The 21,405-nt window shown below is 41.0% G+C and overlaps 1 protein-coding gene across 5 annotated transcripts in view; it reads left to right on the top strand.

Annotated features, from left to right (window-relative positions):
• Positions 1 to 1,027: 1,027 nt before the first annotated feature.
• LRRC8D (leucine rich repeat containing 8 VRAC subunit D) overlaps positions 1,028 to 21,405 on the top strand; it is a 118,435-nt gene continuing 98,057 nt past the window's right edge. The window contains exons 1-2 of one of the 5 annotated variants that reach the window (XM_081305051.1): positions 6,621 to 6,979; positions 18,254 to 18,360. The gene's annotated coding sequence lies outside the window, so the exon portion shown is untranslated. Of the gene's footprint in view, positions 1,043 to 4,501; positions 6,090 to 6,620; positions 6,980 to 18,253; positions 18,361 to 21,405 lie in introns of those variants that run through there. The other 4 variants (XM_081305052.1, XM_081305047.1, XM_081305046.1 and 1 more) reach the window with 4 other exon arrangements.

Here is a 21,405-nt window from a genome sequence, read left to right as displayed (position 1 = left end):
TTTAGCAAAGTGGAAGTTTTCAGTTACCTTGGCAAGATCAGCTTCAGTGATACTTTGAGAGTAAAAACCCTGATTTAATTGAGTTTAAGAGGAAAAGGGAAGATAGGAATTGGAGACAATAAGTGTAGACAAATTTTTTGGCATGCTGAAATGCAAAAGTCAGAAGAGAAATGGGGTAGAGAAGGCAAGGTCAAAAGAAATTTTATTACTTTAAATAAGAGACAATGGGCTGGGGATATGGCTTCATGATAGAGCACTTGCTTCACACATGTGAGGCCCTGAATTGAATCCCCAGCACTGCAAAAACAAACAAACAAAATGAGATACAGTCAGTTACAAGGCTGAGACAAGAAGATCCCAAGTCCAAGGCCAGCCTCAGCAACTTGGAGAGACCGTGTTGCAAAATAAAAAAAAAAAAAAAAAACCATAAAGGACTGAGGATGTAGCTCAATGGTTGAGTGCTTCTGGGTTGAACCCGCAGTACCTCCTCAACAAGAGAAAGAGAAATAGCCTCATTTTTTTTTTTTAAAAGGTGATGGTAAGAACCCATTGGAAAGAGAAAATACACAGTCGAGTAGAGAGTGGACAACTGCTGCAGTTATCCACGGAGACTGGATGAGTTCTAGTGCAAGTGCAATAACCAGCTTTTGATAAGCACATGGACAGTTTATTCATAGTCGTAGCAGGCAGGAAAGCAGAGTATGTGCATATAGATTTGCAGGAAGTTGAATTTGGTGTCTCTACACACTTTCTTTTTATTTTTTCTTAATTTAGTGTTCAGGGGATACTTAATTCTACCAATGAAGAAGCAGGAACCTGCTCACCTAGATAGGCAATCTGAATTTTACCACTCTACGAATCTATTTGAGAAAGCATGGATTAGCTCCTTTCTACTCATTCTGGTTAGTTTTTCTAGCTTAGATTATACCAACTTATTTCTTTTTTTTTTTTTTAAATATTTATTTATTTTGGTTTTTGGCGGACACAACATCTTTGTTTGTATGTGGTGCTGAGGATCGAACCCGGGCCGCACGCATGCCAGGTGAGCGTGCTACCGCTTGAGCCACATCCCCAGCCCACCAACTTATTTCTAACTACAGCAGTTTGGCAATTTCCTTCCTCTTTGGACTTTATGTTACGTCATATTTTCATGGGAAATTACCCCACACACTCTACCCAGTTCTATTTCTTCACAGTTTCTCCTCCATCCACCTGCTTTTCTCTACTCTGGTCTCCATCATTTTGCTTTCCTCAGGTGTGAATAAGGGAGACAATTTGCTTCCTATCTCCAGGCTAAGAGTTTATATAAATCTAAGAAGCGACATGGTTTTAGTTCTTCTAAAGAGAGAATAGGAACGAGAAGAAAGTTAGAAGTTGCACAAGGGAGGAAAGAAGATGAGAAGGATCTGCTTTATTATTTGCCCAGTTGAGCTCCTGCTAGTAATTCAAAGCATTCTATGTGTATTTCTTGCCCTTTTAAAATATGAAGGTGCTCTAGATATTGCACATTATGTTAGCTATGGCATTAGTAGAGCCATAATAGATTCATGTGGCACACTTATCATATGTGGACATAATTATAATAGGTAATACTTAATGAGCTGTATATATATTTTCAGGCACTTGGCTAAGTCCTTTCCATATATTATTTCATTTAACCATTGCATTTATACTAACCTGAGATATGTACTATTATCCCATTGTAGAGATGAATAAACTAAGAGAGATGAGAGTAAGAGAGAGAACAATTTAAAATCCTTCAACATTAATAACAGTTTTTAAGCAAATATATTCTAAATTTATTTGTGTAAGGTTAGCCGGTATATCTTGCTTTAGCCTCTTTAGCCTCTTTGCCTCAGGGCTATTTCTCACTTTATGAAGAAGTCATTGTGGTATTATTAATAAGCTACCCCAGTGTATCTGGGACCAATTTATAAGCTTGATTTCTGCACAGTCTTCAAAATGTTAATAAATTATTGGCATTTATATTGCTTATCATATATTAGCAACTCTACTAGGTAATAGAAAAAGGAAGAATGCAAAATTATTCCTTCAAGGAGTTCTGTTTCTTCTCTACTAGAAATGTCAATTATTCATTAATTCATTCAATAAGTATTACTGAGAATCTTCAAGCATATTAACTGCTATATAGAGTTCATGTAAGCACAAATCAACTTAGATTTATAATACTTGGAAAAAGAAGATGCGTAAATAATGGTCTTTATAATACATGGTTCTTTTAAACAGGTCTATGATTAAGTGCTTGGACTTTGACAGCAAGGCTGCTAGAATTAAAAGTCTAGCTCTACCACCTAAAGGCTGTGTGATCTTGACTATTTCCAAAACCTAAGCCTTGGTTTGCCATCTACAGATTGAAGATACTTACTATCTATCTCATATAGTCACTATGAAGACTGTAAATGACACAAGTATTTAGAACAGTGTGTGTGTACTAGTTGTGTAACCACTGTGTATTAGCTATTGTTATTTTTCTGATACAGATTTACCATGTTCAGGATCAGTTACTAATTCCTGACTATAACAACTCAGTAGAGGACAGTAGTGCTCCATAAATTTCTGTAAATTAGATCTTCCTCGAAGATTCATTGTATTTCCTACACCCCTACCCCTATAGAAATGTCTGCATAGCCTCAAATCCGTTTTCTACCACATTTCTTAATTTTGAACCCAATGTCAGACCAATTATTTTCCTTTGTTGCCTATTTCCTTATAGTTTTGCTTACGTAAAAGGGAGAGGTGACAGGTTTTCTTATACTTTTTGTTTTTACATCTTAAACTATTAGAGATATTTTTCATTATTTGCTATGGCAGTTTTTTTCCCCCAATGCTGGGGCTCCAACCTAGTGCTCCCATATGCTACACACCCCTAATCCCAATGATAGAGTTCAAAATAACTTTATATCTGCTATAGTCAGAATCCTTGTGTCCCCCCCAAAAATTTATTTGTTCAAATCCTAACTCCAAAAGTGATGACCTTGGGAGGTCATGAGACATATCTCTCAGGAATGGGATTAGTGCCCTTACAAAAAAGGCCTAAGAAAGACCCACGCACACCTTCAACCTTGTGAGGACAGAAGTGAAAAGGCACCCTCTATGAACCAGTCTGCCAGTGCTTTGATCTTGGACTTTCTAGCCTCCAGAACTGTAAGAAATAAATTTCTGTTTCTTAGCCAACCAGTTTACAGTATTTGTTATAGCACACTGAAAAGCTAATGTCTTAAGTGATTTTTATTATGTTTCTGATTATCAAAATAATATTTGCTCAACATAAAAACAATTGGAATATACAGAACTTGGTAACAGAAAGTGAAAGGCCCTAGTAATCCTGCATCCAGGAGCAACCACTATTAATAGCTTGTCATATATGCTTCCAGATTTCTTCTAGGCTACAGTAACTATACATTTTAATACAAAAACAATGAGATCATACTCCTCAAATGATTCTACAGTGTCTTTCTTTTCATCTACAAATTTTGGACATCCTTCCATGCAGGTCAAAGTGAATCTATCTTATTTTTGTTAATGGTAATTGAAGGCATCCTACAGATCTTGTATAATTTGCTTAAATAGTTATCTACTGGGATTTACTAAGATTTTTACACCATTACATGTTTCTACTATTATGAACAATATGCGGTAAACACACTTGAACATTTATTTTTGTACAAATATTTTTACATAATTTTTTGCACAAATATTCTCAACATATACATTCCTAGATGTGGAATTGCCTGTTCAAAAATAACACACATACTTTATTATTATTATCATCACCATCATTATTTGTACTGGAGATTGAACCTAGGGACACTTTATCACTGAACTACATCCCCAGGCCTTTATATTTTTTGAGACAAGATCTTGCTAAGTTGCTGAGGCTGGCCTTGAACTTGTGATCCTCCTGCCTCATCCTCCCAAATCACTGGGAGTACAAGCATGTGTCACCACATCTAATTAAAATACACATACTTCATTGACAATTCCCAAATTGTATTCTTAAAAGGATTTGTCCAATTTACCTTCACATTCATAATGTGTGAGAATGCCTGTTTTTGACTGCTCTTCTTTCTTTCTTTTGAGATGGGGTCTCACTATGTTGCCCAAGCTGGATTCAAACTCCTGGTCTCAAGTGATTTTTCTGCTTCAGACTCTGAAAAAGCTGGGACTACAGATGTGTGCCATCTTGCCTAGTTATACTTGAATGTTTTCTGAATATAATCTTTTCTTTTCTCAATTTATACCAGTTTTGAATCCTTCCCCCTTTCTTTTTCCAAGTCTGGAGTCACAGTTTAAAACCCAGGGAAGACTGAAGAAAGTAGCAAAATACAGGAGAGTATTTTCACCAACAGCAAAATATTCTAAACTAACTATAATAGTGAGGAATGTTAAATCAAAACATCACATCACTAGTTAACAGTTTTAAAACTGTTCTAAGCTTTCAGAACAGTAAACCTGAGACTGTAATTAGATCACTTGCGGTACACCCACTGCCCATGAACTTCCTCTTTGGCAGTGAGCATGGAATAGGAGAGGCTGTTGGTATGAGGATTAGGAAAGAAAGGGAGAAAGCAAGAGGAGGGCAGGGGGCTCCAAATCTGGTGTCATCTTGTAACTAGCCAGGGGCAGCCCCTTGTGTATTCTGGACCTCTGCTTCATGCTTCTCTCTAAGACATTGCTCTTTACTCTTAGTGTCTGATGCCCAGATGCTCACCATCCAAGGGCGAGTGGAGTCTGTCACCTCCACTTTCAAACCTTTTCTGACACCCTAGAAAAAACATTCTCCTCCATGCCTCACTATTTCTGACCCACACTTTCCTGACTACCTGTAACATTTTGTTTAGATTGCTTATTAATGACATTTAGAGCTGAGTAAATGTTGGTTGAACGCTTGCTGACATGGAGAAATCTTAGTGGAGAGATGAGGCTTCCCATTGTTTCCAGAAACATACGGGTTCAGATAAAAGGAGATAATTAAGTATTGGGCCAAATCATTTATTTCGTTTCAGCCAAATACTTCCAAACTTCTTTCTCCACCTAGGAACGACTGCAAAGGAACTTCAGCCTTACCACAAAAATAAAAAGGAAAACAATCAAGTTGGAAAACACATATTATCAAAGAACAACTTTTTCACCACCTTCTTCATATGTAAGACAATTTTCTGGTGAAAGGGACTTGTGGAAAAGGGGCAGACTGAGATGAAATAAAAATCTGACTCTTTAACATAGATTTAATAGCAGAGGCAGATCGGATGAAGCTAAGAAACTGTGTATGAGGACATTCGGTTGCATGTGCCCCATATCCCAGGTAAGAACTTTCTACTTAAGAGTTGGAAGGCACTTAAATGACTTTTTATGTAATCCCGCACCCCCCAAGTCTTTTTGTCTACACAATATGCTCCTTTGCAGAGAGGATGAAGCTTCCAGACCAAGCCTCGCTGCTGACAGAACAGACTGCCTGGCACCGAGCCCAGCCCAGGTGTACATTTGATAGATTAGTATTATTATCGCCGATAGCGATATTCGACTGCCATTCTTCTCCGCCCCTTGCACCTGCTTGACGTCTCCCGCCAACAGCCCCCGACCCCGGACCACCTCCCTGGCTCCCTGGGGTCAGCCCGGAGGCGCCCCCTTCAGAAGCGGCAGGACCCCCGGCGGGCGCGGCAGTGCAAGCGGGGAAAGTGCTCGCAATCACATGGAGGCCCGGGCCCGCCCTATTGGCTGCGGCCGGGCCAGTCGCGACGCTCGCTGGCTGCGGTTGGTCCCAGAGCTGCAGCGCCTGCACCGGCCCGGAGTCCATGTTACGCTTTGTCTAATTCCCCTCGTTACAGAGTCATGTGCTGCTGCTCTCGTCGCCGCCGCTGCCGCCGCCCGTGGTGCCCCGGCTCCTCCGCCGCGCTTCGAGGTGGCAGCCGCGGGAGGGGCCGCGGGAGCAGGGTCCAGGGCGCCGCGCGCCTTCGCCGCTTCGGCGCGTCCCGGTGCAGCCGCCGCCCGCCGCAGGTGATGCCGCCACCTCCCGTCTCAGCATAAGCCGTGGCTCGGCGGCCGAGCTGCCTGGGCTGCCTCTTAAGGTTGGTACCCAACTCTTCGGGCCCCAAGGCTTCGAGGGAGGGCAAAGCGCAGGTGGAGCCGCGCTGGAACCCGAGCGCGCCATCCCGGCGCAGGCGTCCTGCCTCCCTGTGCGCGGCCCCGCAGCGGAGGCTGCGGTCGGGAACTCGTTCGGGGACCGGCGAGGGGTGTCAGGGGGAGAGGGCGGCAAGCGGGGACGTGCTCCCGCCTCTGGCCGCCCAGGCCCGGGAGATTGTTCCGCTTTCGGGAGTCTGAGTGGCAGGCGCCTCGGCCGCCGGCTGTGGGCCCTGAGGGAGGCGATTTGCCGACTGCTTCCCGGCGCGCGCGCGCTCCCTTCTCCGCCTCCTTCCGCCCAATCGGAGGAGCGGGAGAGCGGGTTACAGCTCCTTAGATTCATCCCAGAGGTGGGTGTTCAGTGTCTGGCCTTGTTGGCCGGGTGCCCAGAACGTGAGCCCTTTAACTTCTCCAGAAACGCCTCCTCTCCGCCTCCGTCCCGCGCCGGGTGGGCCGCGCTGGGAGCCCCACGGGGTGGGGTGGGGAGGTGAAGGCTGGGCCCCGCCTCCCGCGTCTGGGGGAGGGAGCTGGGGCCGCAGGTGCACCCAGCCCGCCGCGGGCCGTCTCTGGGTTGAGTACCGGTATAATCCGCTTCTAGCTTGTTTGGAAGCGTGGGCTCTTGGGAGCGGGACTTGAGCTTGAATCTTATGCTGGTGCTTGGAAAGCAGGGAAATTGGGGTGCTTGCCCAGAGGACCATCGCCTCCAGTTAGTGGAGAGTTGATGGAGGCCACCCTTTTTTATTTGGGGTATGTCTAGCAGATAAATGAGATTTTTTTTTAATTAAAAAAAAAGCCATCTGCAGTGAAGAAGAACTGCTTCAGGTCGAGGGGAGGAGAGGTAGGTCCTTGCTGGAGAGGGAGAGGTGGGGTGTGAGGTCCCACTAGTTCTCACGCAGTTGGGGCATGTGTGGCCAAAAATGGGGAGGTAGGGTTACCGGAAAGAAAAAACAAGCATGAAGAAGAGAAGAGGGGAGAAGGAGTATGTAGGAGGTTGGCAGAGTATTGGGGAATAAATATTGGGGAGTCCTAGCCAAGTGACCCAAGAGCCACTGGGTTCTTGGGTGCTGTTCTTTCGCAGATTTCCTCCTCCTTGACTTGAAAAATATTTTTTCATTGGGCAAGAAAGCTGTGATGACATACTTTTGAAGAATGTAGAAGTAAAGAGCTGACTTTTGGAAACTTTCCTTGGCAGCTTTAATAATAAAATTCCATTCAGGCAGCATTTATTGAGCACCTGTTATATGTTTTGTGCTGGACGCTAAGTCTGGACGTTTGTGGGAGTAGTGAGGGCTGTTAACTTAGTAAACAAACAAGGGCACAATCCACGTGCGGAGAATGATGGTGATTCAGATCTTTCTTCCGAAAGATTATGGTGTCTCTGCATCCTACAGACCTTTGAGAAGAATCCTGAGCCATAACCAGTAAATGGGGTCTTCAGACAGCATTTATTTTTACAGTCCATAAATACTGACTAAACGCCTACTGTCAGCTAGGTCCGGTTTAGAGTTTTTGCTTTTCTGTCTTGACACGTATTGACTAAAACCCTGTTAAAATCCAAGTGTGATCTGGGCGTGGTGACATATGCCTGTAATCCCACCAATTGAGAGGGCTGGAGTAGGAGGATTCCAAGTTCCAGGCAAGGCTAGCATCAGCAATTTAGCAAGGCCTTCAGCAGTTTAGCTAGACCCTGTCTGAAAAAGGCTGGTTATGTGGCTCAATGGTAGAGTGCCCCTGGGTTCAATCCCCAGTACACACACACATACTCTTACTCTCTCTCTCTCTCTCTCTCTCTCTCTCTCTCTCTCTCACACACACACACACACACACACACACACACAAATACTAGTGAGAGAAATTAAGTGGTTAAACTAAGATCTGGCAAAGTTGATTTGGAGTATTTGATTCTGCGTGGTATTTAGTAAGCTCTCTATAAAATAATAATTAGTCCATAAACCTGAAGAAAAAAATGACAAAAATCTTGAATTGTCATGGTTTAATTATACACTTGAACATTTTATCTTAGGTTTGTCTAGTTTTTATTGAGGGTGTGTGTGTGTATACTTTGTTGATTGAAACTTAACGGATTAGAAGGTCGGAGAGGAAACTGTCCTCAAATAACCTGGTCCCCCCTCCCCCAGTCTCTTCCATTACCATGTGGAGTGTTGTATGATGCAACAAAGTATTGAGCCATAGTCACATCTTATTTTCTTCCTACTATTTTTCTCTAGCATTTAAAAAACTTGATCAAAACTTGGCCTTTTTTCCTCTTAATTTTAACATTGTGAAAAACTTTTTTGAAATCATTTTAGAAAATTCTAGTGTTTGTCATGTCCAAACAGTTAAATTGTTTTGTTAACCCTTCTTTGGAAGTTAGATTTGGTTCTATTCTCAGGACTGTAGACAGATTGGCACATAAAAGGGCCAAAATTTTGTCAAAACTTTTTTATTTGTCATCACATATGTTCTTGAGTTTGTAGTTTGCAAGGGATTTCACTTCTTTATATCTGGACCTGATGTCTGATATTCTCAAAAAGACCAGTTAATATTTATTATTAGCAATAAGTAGGAAACTAGAGTGGCTTCTCTGGGTACTTAAGAAAGGAGAGGATTCTTGTGGTCACAGAGATAAGATAGGTACACATGGATGACAACACAAGTAAACAATTATAGTTGTTCTGTTCGGGGTGGTTTGGCCTAGATGAAAATGGGAGTAGGGCATAAATCTGAATTTACTTCAGTAGTCCTTAGGGATGCAGTTCTCTCAAAAGCAAGGGTGAAGGAGCACATGTTAGGAGAAGCTTTGAGGTATGTCATAGGTTAAAAGCAATAAAGTAGTGGGGCCTAGTGGCGCATGCCTGTAATCACAGTGGCTTGGGAGGCTGAGGCAGGAGGATCACAATTTCAAAGCCAGCCTCAGCAATTTCAGCAATTTAGCAAGGCCTTAACAGCTGCAGGAGACCCTGCCTCTAAATAAAACATAAGAAAGGGGCTGGGTATGTGGCTCAGTGGTTAAGTGCCCCTCATTCCATCCCTAGTACCAAAAAAAAAAAAAAAGAAAAAAGAAAAAGAAAAAAGGAAGAAGAAAAGGCAATAAAGTAGGTTTGTCTGGCTGCAGCAGAAAATATGACTAATCTATTTAGTGGAAAACTTAACTACAAATCAGTGATGTTAATCATTTGCCTCAAGACCAGTGGTTCTCTACAAGGTGATTTTGCTTCCCACCAGACATTTGGCAATATCTGTAGGATTTGGGGTTTTCATAGCTAGGGGGCAGGTTCCACTGACTTTTAGGGAGTGGAGGACAATCCACAGGACAAACTCCCCTCCCACCCCCACCCTCCCCCGAAATGATTTTATCCAAAATGTTGATACTGCAGAGGTTGAGAAACTACCCTAGACAGTGAATAGGATGAATGCCACAGTGGCATTCTGCAAAGTGAAGTTACATCTCAGAACAGACCTTGAAGGAGGTCTTGACTTGTGAGGAAAAATTGAGGTTAGGAATCCAGTGTAGGTAGGATACTTCTGCTGTGCTAGTCCTGGTTGGAAGGAAGGGGCAGTTTTGAGACAGATTGCTGCTGAAGAGCTGGTAAAGCAGCACAATAATTGGAATAAGTGTGGAGTCATAGACTCAGAATTGGCATTTTAGAAGCCTAATCTAACTTCTTTTTTTTTTTTTTTTTTGGACGGGGATTGAATCCAGGGCCTTGAGCATTCAAGGCAAGCACTCTACCAACTGGGCTATATCCCCAGCCCCACCTAATCTACCTTCTTTAGCACATTCTTTACACTTGCTAGGTAGCCTCTGTTTAAATGCCCTCAGGAACAATGAATTCTCCTTACTGGAGACTTGCCATTACATCTTTGGACTCTTTATGCTATTGTTATTACTTGAGCTGAAGACCGCCTTCTTGCAACTTCTGTTCCATTGATTTTATTCCTGTGCAGCTTCCCAATTCCACAAGACAGCCCTTTGAAGACAGTATCAAGTCTCCTTCCCCTTAATTAGCTTTTCTTATGTAAAATGGTCCCAATTCTTGTCACAGAGGACATGGTTTCTAGATGGTCTGCTCAGTTTGTCAGCATCTCTCATGGACAGTCTCGAATTGAATAAAGTAATTGAGACATGACTGGCCAGCAAAGAGCACAGTGGGTTAACCGTTCCCAGAAACCTAGACATAAATGTCTGCTTATTGTGGTTTAAATTGACAACTGCCTTCCCCCACAAGTTGCACCTAGTACAGATACAGGTATAAGTTATTGATAAGTTAAAATACCCAGATATATGTTGTATGAACTGTTGCATCCTGCATTCATTGGGCAACAAGTTTTGAGAAGTTGAGTATTGTTCCTTTTCAGTATTATCCAATTTATTTCAGTCAAGTCTTCGAGATTTTTGAATTTTGGTTCTGCTTTCTAATTCTGTCCAAAAGAAGTGGAGGCCGGGTGTGGTGGTGCATGCCTGTTAACCTAGCAACTGCAGAGCCTGGACAGGAAGATCACAAGTTCAAAGCCAGCTTCAGTAACTTAGCAAGGCCCTAAGCAACCTGGTGAGACCCTATGTCAAAAGAAAAAAATTATAAAAGGGCCGTGGATGTGACTTAGTGGTTAAGCGCCCCTGAGTTAAATCCTTGGTAACTACCCCCTCAAAAAGAAGTAGGAGAATGGCTTTGCTGAAAACTTTGCAGTCAACTCATAGTATGTGAAACCTGATAGGCTGGAGCACTGCTGGTCCTGTTTGAGATTTGGGAGTTGCTGAGTGATGGAGGTGAGTTCCAAAAGTCCTTAGTTTGGAGGCTTCTGAGAAATCTGTTTTTGTGGTGGAGCTATGATGCATTTAGCTACCATGCGTTTAGTGATGCATTTAGTGATGCTTGCACCTGAGATGCCATTTTGAAATTGTTTGAGTCTGCTGCAGGTTTCTGAAGTCTGTACTCCCTTCTCCGGGGTCTTTGTAATTCTGTTTGGACATCTGGAAGAGAGATTTTTTTTTAAACAATTCTTATAATTCTTTTTTTTTTTAAGTTATAGTTGAAAACAATACTGTTATTTATTTATTTATTTTTATGTGGTGCTGGGGATCAAACCCAGCACCTTGCTCATGCTAGGCGAGCACTCTACTGCTGAGCCACAACTCCCATCCCCTGGAAGAGAGATTTTAATGTTTTATGCAAATCTGAAAAAACTTGCCAAAACAGTTGCTTTTGAAATTTGTGAGAGGTATCGAGGAAAACTGGCAAAACCAGGTGTGCACTTGGTTCCCACTCAGGCTGAGCTTTGTTTTCTTTTTGCTGATATGCTCAGAATACTTAATAACAGCTTTACACTGAGGGAAGGGGAAAGGATTGAAGCTTAGAAACAAATCTTTTTCCAGAGCTGGACTTTAACTCATCATTGGTTTTACTCATCTTCACTAAGGAGACATTAGGAATTATCATTCCCAGAGGTCCTTCGAGTCAGGCAGGTAAGAAATCCCTTGTAATTTAATGCCAGGTTCTCCAAATGCTCTAGATCTATCCAACAAACTACATTTAAATGAACTCCTTGGTGACCATCCCACAGGGTTGTAGGAGTGCTAGCGTAAAATTCCAAATCTTAGATCCAATACATAACAGCCACTTTTTTAGAAATGTCCATTGTTGGGGGCTGGGGTTATAACTCAGTGGTAGAGTGCTTGCCTAGCATGTGTGAGGCACTGGGTTCAATCCTCAGCACCATATTAAAAAAAAAAAGTATTGCGTCTATCTACAACTAAAATAAATAATTAACAAATAAATAAGAGAACTGTCCATTTTACTCGATTCCTTGTTGGTGGTCAAATCTGTCTTGATGGTTCATTCTGCTGGGTCTCACTTCTGTGCTAGGCCCCGTGGGAACCCTGCCTCTATCCTCTGGAGGTGAAGGATATTCCTATGAGAAGAAGGGATGTTTTATGAATATATGAGTATGAGGAGGTTTCTTCAGGAGGAAAATAGCCAAAACTCTTTAGATATTATCCTGCAGTTTCAGAGACTGTCAAAATTGAAATTACCTTGGGGGACTGGCTTAGTGGTAAGAGCGCTTGCATAGCATGTGTGAGGCACTGGGTTCAATTCTCAGCCCTGCATATAAATAAATGAATAAAATAAAGATCCATCAATGTCTAAAAATATATATTTAAAAAAATTGAAGTCACCTTGGAACTAAGGATATATACCATTGCATCATTTTTTTAATAGAAAGGTAGAATATTATAGCTGCAAGGGATAAACCTTTGAATTTTATAAATGAAAATATCCAGGCACAAGGAAGTGACCTGATTAATTTAAGTTCATACTAATCATTTCAGAGTGGGCATTAGAATCTGTCTGCCTTAAAAAAAAAAAAGAAAAGTTTAAAGAATTCTCTGCTTGAGGTGTGTAAACATTAGGTCCCTCAGGTCTTATTTACATAATTGAACCAAAAGAAGGAGCACACAGTGGAATTTCTACTTTTACAGATGACAGTAAGCTTTTCTGGATTATGAAATATCTAACCAGTAGGGATTTGCTCCAGGGAAACTACACTAGGATGCATTAGTCATCAGAAGATTTGTAGGTGCATTTCTTTGTGGGCAAATACAAGGTCAAGTATTAAGGGGATATTAGGAAATTCCGTAGGATGGTGTTTTGTTGAGAAAACTCAGGGAAGGGCTCTGAAAATACTTTCACAATGTTGTCTCAACTTGTTGAGGAGAAAATGGACAGGAAATGCTAATCTTCACCAAAAAGATTTGGAAAAAACAGAAAACATAGTCTAATTCAGTTTCCATTGTACTGTGTTCAAAGTCATGGGCATTTCAGCTTAGGAAAGACTAATGTAATACCTTGAAGATTTGGATGTTCCTGCTGGAATGTAAGCTCCACAGGACAAGATCCGTGCCCGTGTATTTCTCAGATAAAAACATTAGCATTTCCAATATCTGGAAGTAGTCAGCTAAGATGATATTGCCCCTGAAACTGCCAGGTTAGGGACACAGGAAGCCTTCTTGATTGTTCACTGAATTCCAGTAAACCTGAATTATGGCATTTTAATTGCCTGCCTCCTTGTCTCCATGTTCTTAATACTCTTGTCAGTGTGGTGAAGGTAGGGACCTATCTGTCTTTTTCTCCTCTGGTTTTCTAATGCCACACACGGTACTCTCTCCCTTAGTATCTGTTACCTAAATAAATGAAAATGTTTGTTTTAAAGCTTTGTAAGACATGAATTCAGGATGAATGCAATCGGTACCATATTGGTACCAATTCTTGTGAACAATGGGTGGTGTCAAACTCAGTTTGGGGATTATTTTTAAAATATATATGTCCAGACCCTTCCCCATGCCTGTGAAATCAGAATGAATCTCTGGAGATTCTGAAGTTCTGGAGGCAGAGTTTTGTTTTGAAAAAAGTCCTTTCTCTTTCCAAATGATTCTGATATCCATCTAAAGCTGAAAACCAACATCTTTATGTTGTTGTGCCAAAAGGCTACACAGTGACTGAAAACACCTTTAAAAAGGTGTTGAGACACTTGTGGCTGACAGTCCCATGAAGGGTTATTAAGACAAACAAGGAGTTTGAAGGAGGCATCAGATTCCTTAGAGGATGCTGATTATGATAGCAGGTGGTCCACAGTATGGCCCTTGGTGCCTCCATGAGATAGTGCGGCCTTGATGGGATGGCAATTCTCAGTCCGTTCTTGAGTTTGTGACCATAGGGAAATCTTCAGAGCACTGGAAATTCTAACTTTTGATTTCATAGGCCAGTAAAATTTTAGAAGAGAGACTGTCATAAAATTGCCAGGTTAAAACTTGAGCAAGAAATAACACCAAAAATAACACCAAACCCACCCACAGTGAGCCCATGAGGATAGTTTCACCAGCCTGTGGAATAATGAGAATAATAAATATGATGCAACAAGCTTTTCAGTTTAAATTTCAATGCTAAGTTTATTCAACTTAAAGGGTCTTTTTTGTTTGTTTGTTTCTTTTCTTTTTCTTTTTTTTTTTTTTTAATATTGGATTGTCCTTTCTACTTTGAGGGTTTTTTTTTTTTCTTTTGTGAAAGGATGGTGATTGTTTGATTTTTGGTGTTGTTTCTTGGTCAAGTTTTAACCTGGCAATTTTATGACAGTCTCTTTTCTAAAATTTTTCTGGCCTATGAAATCAGAAGTTTGAGAATTTCCACTGCTCTGAGGATTTCAAGATGTTCCTCCCTTGACACCTGCTATTGGAAGAGGCTCACAGATATGGTGCTGGATTCCATTAAAAGCATTTCTTTTCATAAAGAGGTCCCCCCACTCCACCCCTCTGTTTGCTGGCAATAGTTAGGAACATTGTCAGAGGAGGCTTCATTCTCCCAGCAATGCACAAATCCTATTGCTGAATGTTAACGTCAACAGACATCAAGAACTGCAATGAATTCTACAGAGCAGGGAGAAGAGGATGTGCCAGACACCCTTCTCTCTCTGCTGGTGGCCAGAAAGCCACCTCTAGTTCTCACTCTGAAGATGGAACAGAAGGCACCAAAGTTCTTTTCACTGATTGTTCCCAACCTAATTCTAAGAAATGTTAGAAAATTGATTCATGGCAAAATGACCCTCTTGATGCTTGGAATAGCATCCTATTGAATGAGCTTTGAAAATCAGTTTATACTCAACTATAACTGAGAAAACTTATATGATCGAGAAGTAGTTGTACAATTTATAGGACACCCAAAGTTCTCAGTAATAACAAATAATTCATTTATTGTCTTAACCTCTGCCTTGAAATATACATTCATTCTCATTTAATCCTTAAAACAATCCTAAGTGAAAGGAGAACTTATTCCCTCTGTATAGATGTAATGGTGAGGCTGGGGAGGTTATGTAATTTGCAAAAATATCACATACACATGGTGGAGGTAGAAGTTGAAACCAGGCTTGTTTTATTTAAAAGCCTGTTCTCAATATGCACTGTACTTGGCCTTTTCAATTCTTCACTGTGTCTCTGTATTTATTTTATAATTCTGATACTATTTCTGCTAAATAAAAAAGTGATCAGATTTTGAGGTGGAAAGGAACTGCAAGGCTCATCTAGTTCCTGCTTCTTATTTGAAGGGTGTGGTGGTACTGGTGCCCCGGTGTTCAGGTCTCCAGGCCACTGTTCTTTTCGTCCCACAGTGGCTTTAGAAAACACAACACTTGGGTGACTTGAGAGCTGGTTTTAAATCACTTAACTGTTTTGGTGTTTTCTATAACCTTTTTTTTAAAAATCATGTACTGATGATAGAAATGCCACAGTAGTACACATTAAGCACCTTTCTCCTAGTTAGATTGACCCTATAGCAACTAAATATATTATGTAAATATATAGCTGTTTGCTAAGGAGTCAAAGCTGAATGCATGCTATAATAAATATATGTAATAAAACAATCATTTCCTGTATCAAAGTAAAAAAATGAATGAATGAATAAATATTCATATATCATATTCAGAGTGTTCATTTATGTATTTATTATACTCTAATAATTTCAGTGCAATAAATTCATTTGGTTGAATTTTCTACTTTTAACAGTTCTATTTTTCACATTAATATTTAGCTAATAATAAAGTGTAAACTGAGAAGTTGTAGGTTCAAATCTTTGCGTACATACACTCCCGTTCTATACACACACACACACACACACATTGTGTGTGTGTGTGTGTGTGTGTGTGTGTGTGTGTGTAGAGAGAGAAATTTTTCTTGGTACTGGGGATTGAGCACAGGAGCACTATACTTCTGCAATAGATCCCCACCCCTTTTTATTTTTTTTCTATGACAGAATCTAAGTTGCTCAATGTGGCCTTGAACTTGGCTGTACTCTTGCCTTAGCCTCCTGAATAACTGGGATTACAGGTGTGTGCCATTGCACCTGGCCCTTTAACTTAATTCTTTTTTTTTTAAGTGCTGTTTCTTTTTTTTTTAATATTTATTTTTTTTTAGTTGTAGTTGGACACAATACCTTGATTTCACTTATTTATTTTTATGTGGTGCTGAGGATCGAACCCAGGGTCTCACACATTCGAGGCGAGTGCTCTACCACTGAGTCACAACCCCAGCCCCTAACTTAATTCTTTTGAAATAATTTTCTGTCATAAAAAGTTCCTTTTTTGCTTAGTTCTAAATTATTTTCCATAAAATTGTACCTGGAAAATTCTGAATGAAGAAGAAATTTTATTGCATCTGTAATCATTGTTCTAACTAGAGAGAGAAATGGATAGTAGCTATATCCTTGAGGTCTCAGAAAATACAAACATTGCCTGAAGTGGGCTTCACATAAGATTATTTATGGCAGCTGGTAGTCAAGCTCAGGGCAGGGTAATCAGGAGGGAGTTGAGTGGGGGCTGGGCTGAAGTAGAAGATGGAGGTCCTGTCTATAGAGGGTCTGTTGAGCAGCTGGTTGTTGCCCTGTGGGAATATGGGCCAGATATTCTGATTTTTCATTGTCAGCCAAGAATCTAGATTATTATGTAAAATCTGATTTTAAAAGGTTGGCTAATTCAACATTTTAAGTAAGAACTTCCTTTCGACTAAATAAAATAGCTCTGTGGGCTGGATACAGCCTGTGAGATTAGGCTTTTAAAGATAGATAGCCCTTTAGTGGCCAGATAAATGGAAGTATAGGATTTGAATAAAATCATACTACACTTTAAAAAGTCAACGTAGACTGGGCGGGGTGACTTGAGAGACTGAGGGAGGAGCATCACAAGTTTGAGGTCAGCCTTGGCAATTTAGTTAGACCCTGCCTCAGAATAAAAAAGGGCTGGAGGTGTAGCTCAGTAGTAAAGTGCCTCTGGGTTCAATCCCCAGTACTGGGAAAAAAAAATGTCAATTTAAATAAATCAAATCAAAATTTGATTTGAGGGCTGGGATGTAGCTCAGCATTTGCCTAGAACTTGGGTGTGAGGCCTTGGGGTCAATCTGTAATACCACAGAAACAGAATAAAATTGGATTTGATTCTTTTGTGATTCCCTCCCATGCACAAAAAGCAAAACAAAACCCCATATTTACAAATATGACAATTTCTGACCTTTTAAATTTGGAATGTTACATCTGGAGTGGATGCATTTGAAGAGTCTGTCCTCCCTGAGGAGTAATAGGTTCAGGGAGAAATAGGTAGGGAGTGAGGGCAAAGGGCACCCAAGAGATGGGCCCAGTGCTAGGGAGACAGGTAGGAGCCATCAGGAGTTGAGTGGAAATCAGCTCCTCAGGAGATAAGAGAAGATTTGCTCCTACCTTAAAATTGATTTAGGGGTGAATGGAGACAGAAGAGAGAGAGAGAGGAATAAGGAATCTTTACACAAGAAAGGGAAAATTGGGACTCTGGAATTTAGAATCCATGTAGGAAGGGCAAAGAGTACTATTCTTTTTCTATATAATAGTGCGTTTGTGCTAATTTGTGTGGCTTCTGCAGAGGGGCATTGGAATGAAATGGAAGGGATAGGATTTGGGGCAGAAAGGAGAATATGGAGTGAGAATAAGAGAAGGGGTCCATAGAGCAGGCGATGCCAAAAAGTAAACCAAGAAAGCTGGAAAAGGTTTGCATGTGGAGAGTTTGTTATGTTAGAGTACAAACCAACCTCCACCCCAACAGAACTAAATGACACTATTGGTTGAGAGTCTGTTTACAGCGGTCCCCAAGGAAATGATGGTTCAGAACATCATTTTGTTCTGTTTGTGGAGGGCCGGTGTGCTCAGAACCATGGTCCAGCCCACATATTATGTCTTGTGTGACATAATGTCAGCGAGGCTGCATCTCTCTTGTTGAGTACACTGCTGGGGGAGCAATGTCCCATGAGTTTTAATCCCTCGCACCCGATGGCTGACCCTATGCACAGGACACAGCCTTGCCCCAGTCATTAGTTTTATCTGCTTTGGGAAAATCTTAAATGTGGTTGAAGTGTGATTTGTTATACATATGCCCTCTCTGAAAGAGAGGAGAGTGGTAGTATTTTAGCAGATTTCTGTATAGCTAAGTCTAGAATCCTAGTATAAGAGTATAACAGTTTTGAAAAAAATATATATATGCACAAACACATACATACATTTTTTCCCCTTTCCCCAATCATCGCAAGTACCTAGTCATTTTTTTTTAGGAATTTCAGCATCTTCTGGAAAAGTAGCCTTTGGTTCATCAGCAGGTTTTATCCAAGTCTGTAGGATAGACTTCATGCTGTGAGCTGAGCTGAGTTTTTCCCAAGAGGTATAACTAAATTTTTAACACTTTAGTTGCTTTTTGAAGAAATGCACTTAAAAATATGTCAGTACATTAGTTTATACAGTAAGGATCTTGTTTTTTTTTTTTTTTTTTTCCCCTCATTATGGGAACTCATTTGTGGTATTGGGTAAAATGGTACAGGTTTCCTTGCACTGTTGAGAAGAAGGAAAATTCTTCAGATTCCATTAATTGGCCTTCCAGGGACTGTGGTTCATGGATGGAAATCCTGGAAGATCCTATCAGGAAGTGAAACTTAAAAATAATCTTTGGACTGTGTTTTGTACAGTATGAATTAGCAAGTTATATAAGAAATGTTCTTCAACTTTCTTATAAAGTATACTTAAAAAAGAACTCAATTCTAATGACTAATCTGGAAGTAATAACAGGAAATGCTTATGGAGTGCTCCCTCTGTGCCAGGCATGGCTTGAACCCTTTACATATGCATTAGCTCAAATTTTCTCCTCACAACAGTCCCATTCTGTAGAAGAGGAAACCAAGGCTGGTTGTCTGGTCTGGCTGCTCCTCCCAAGCACGAAGAACAACCAAGTGATTCAAGGTCACATAGCTTGATGTGTAGTTAAGTGGCAGAGCTGTAATTGGAACCCAAGCAGCCATGGCTTCAGGATCTCTGCATTACTGGTCCTTGAATCCTCATAACTGTAATCACAAATTTGCTTTAGAAATTTCTTTTGCTTCCACATTACTTGAGTCTCAAAGTCAGCATCAAAGTTTGATTTACAAAAGAAAATTTTACTCCCTCCCTAATACTTTCTACCCAAACCAATAAGCAAATAAAATTGTGGCAACAGTGTGCATCCTGGAACAGAGGGCTGATATAGGGACCTTTCGGAAACACTGCACTAAGATACTGGACTGATCCTTATGAAAGCTGTTGTGAAAGCCTTGTGACAACCCTCATCCTTGGCACCAGGATTGTTTTCAAGAAGACAAAACCTGCCTTGTTTTACCTTTACCTTTACAAGTAGTGCATTTGGTGAGCTTCCAAGAGCGTTCTTTAAATTGCCATTTACAGTTGATACATTGCTGTGGGAGAGACCTGGGATTTGGAGCTTAGAGAACATGAATTCTGGTCCTGGCTTCTCTTCTCAGTCTTGTTTGCATTTCTCAAGACTTGGGTTTCATGTCCTGAGATTGGGGGAGGGGATAATAACTGCAGTGTGATTGGTTCGGTGAGTATAAGGAGCTATTCTATTTGATAATATATTAATAACAACAAAAGCCACATGCATTAGGCACCAAGCTGACCAGCATGTCCTTTGTGTGTCTTGGAACACATTTCCCATGAGTGGGCAGGGAGGTAGATGGGTGGGATGGGTGGTGCTGGTCTGAACTCTCTTTCTTGTGCTTTTCTTACCTGTGTTATAGCATGGGCCATAGTGTGGGTGTCAATTCAGTTTTTTGGCTGAAACTTCCTTTCCTTGTTTTTTTCCCCCTCCTACTTTGGGCTTGCCTCCAATCTCCTGACAAAGTGCTATTTGTTGTAAGGGAGAAGCAGGCGATTCTCTGGGCAGCAACACTGGCTGCAGGGAGTTACTGTAGTTCAAAGCAGAAAGGCAGGCTGGAGTAGGAGGGACACTGACAGGGCTTGTTCCTTAGAATTTTGTACATTGATTTTTGAGGGAAAGAAAGGAACGTAAGAGATCACTTTTCAATAGAAATATTATGAAATGTCCTTCATTGCAGAACAAAATTGAATAAGGATAAAGGGCTTTTAAGAAGTCACTGTTTATTACATTGAAATTAAAATGCTTGTTTTTTTGTTTTTTTTTTCGAAAAAGCAAACACTTCTTAAGCATCGACTATGTCTGCAGTGCACTCCAGTAGGATGGGAAGCAGAAATTGATAATAAATAATAACAACAACATTAGCAGTCGTGTTGGTGCATTTCAGGTGGTACACAGTGGGCCACTTCTTGTTCTCATCTTAATCTTGAAGATTGGTGTCATTAGTGTCCTGTTTCAAGGATTACAAATGGAGGCTCAGTGTGCCTAGGGTTAGAGGGCTAGTAAGTAACTGGAAGAACTAAACTTTGAGCCTGAGTCTGTCTCAACCACAGTACAAAAGATGAGTCTGATATGCCCCTGGTCCGAAGGCGTGGCCAGCAACGTAAGCAGTGTGGGGTGATTCAGCACACTGTGCGGTATGTGCTACATTCTCATGTGAACTAAATTGTTTGGACATTTTCTCAAAGGAAAGAGAGGCAGATTTTGACAAGAAAGACCAGAGATAACTTGATCAGAGCCTTGAAGGATGAGAAAGATGGTGGCAGAGAACTGGGGACAGTTGAGGGGACATTGGAGCAGCAAAGTATGCAGACCCAAAAGTAGGAAATGAATTTGGGAAATGTTGTGACAGACTGAAGGCTATAGGAGAAAGGGGGGCCAGAGGAGCAGTTTGGGACAGAGTACAAAGGACCTAGCGTCCTGCTCAGGAATTTGGACTTCATTCCATTGCCTTTGAACAAAGGTTATTCCATTGGAAGTTCTTGAGAAAGGAAATAATTCATTCCAATCTCTGACTTCAGGGATTCTGGTCAGGGGTGGAAAATGGAGAAGGACATCTGCAGCAGGGGTTCCCTCACCTGAGGGTTTCTTGAATGTACAGATTCCAGGAGCACATCCTATGTCACTACCGTGGTGCTGCAGATCTTGGATAGGCCTGGGAAAGTGTATTTAAAAGCCCACAAATGTCTCTCTGTGAAGCCTGGGGAGGGAAGGGTTCCTGAAGGTATTAGGATATGGGGAGAAGAGTCTGGACTGAGTCTGATTTGGGGTCTGTCATTGTATGGATGCTTTTAGATCATGAGAGGGAGCCAATTATCAAACCTTGATGAAATATCTATTTAGGTTTTATGGTTTGCTTTTTATTCCCCGTGAATAAACAGTAGTCTCAGAGCATTGTCATTTGACTGAAGTTTTTTATACCCATTTTCCCCTTCATATCTAAAATGTAGTATGGCTGATCCTTATGCCTCTGTGCCTGTTTATGCCTCTTTTTTGTTTATTTAG

The sequence above is a fragment of the Spermophilus citellus genome (assembly GCF_964194105.1).
Source record: "Spermophilus citellus genome assembly, chromosome: 9".
NCBI lineage: Eukaryota > Metazoa > Chordata > Mammalia > Rodentia > Sciuridae > Spermophilus > Spermophilus citellus.
Note: the sequence above shows the minus strand (reverse complement) of the source record. Positions and strands in the feature narration are given on the sequence as shown.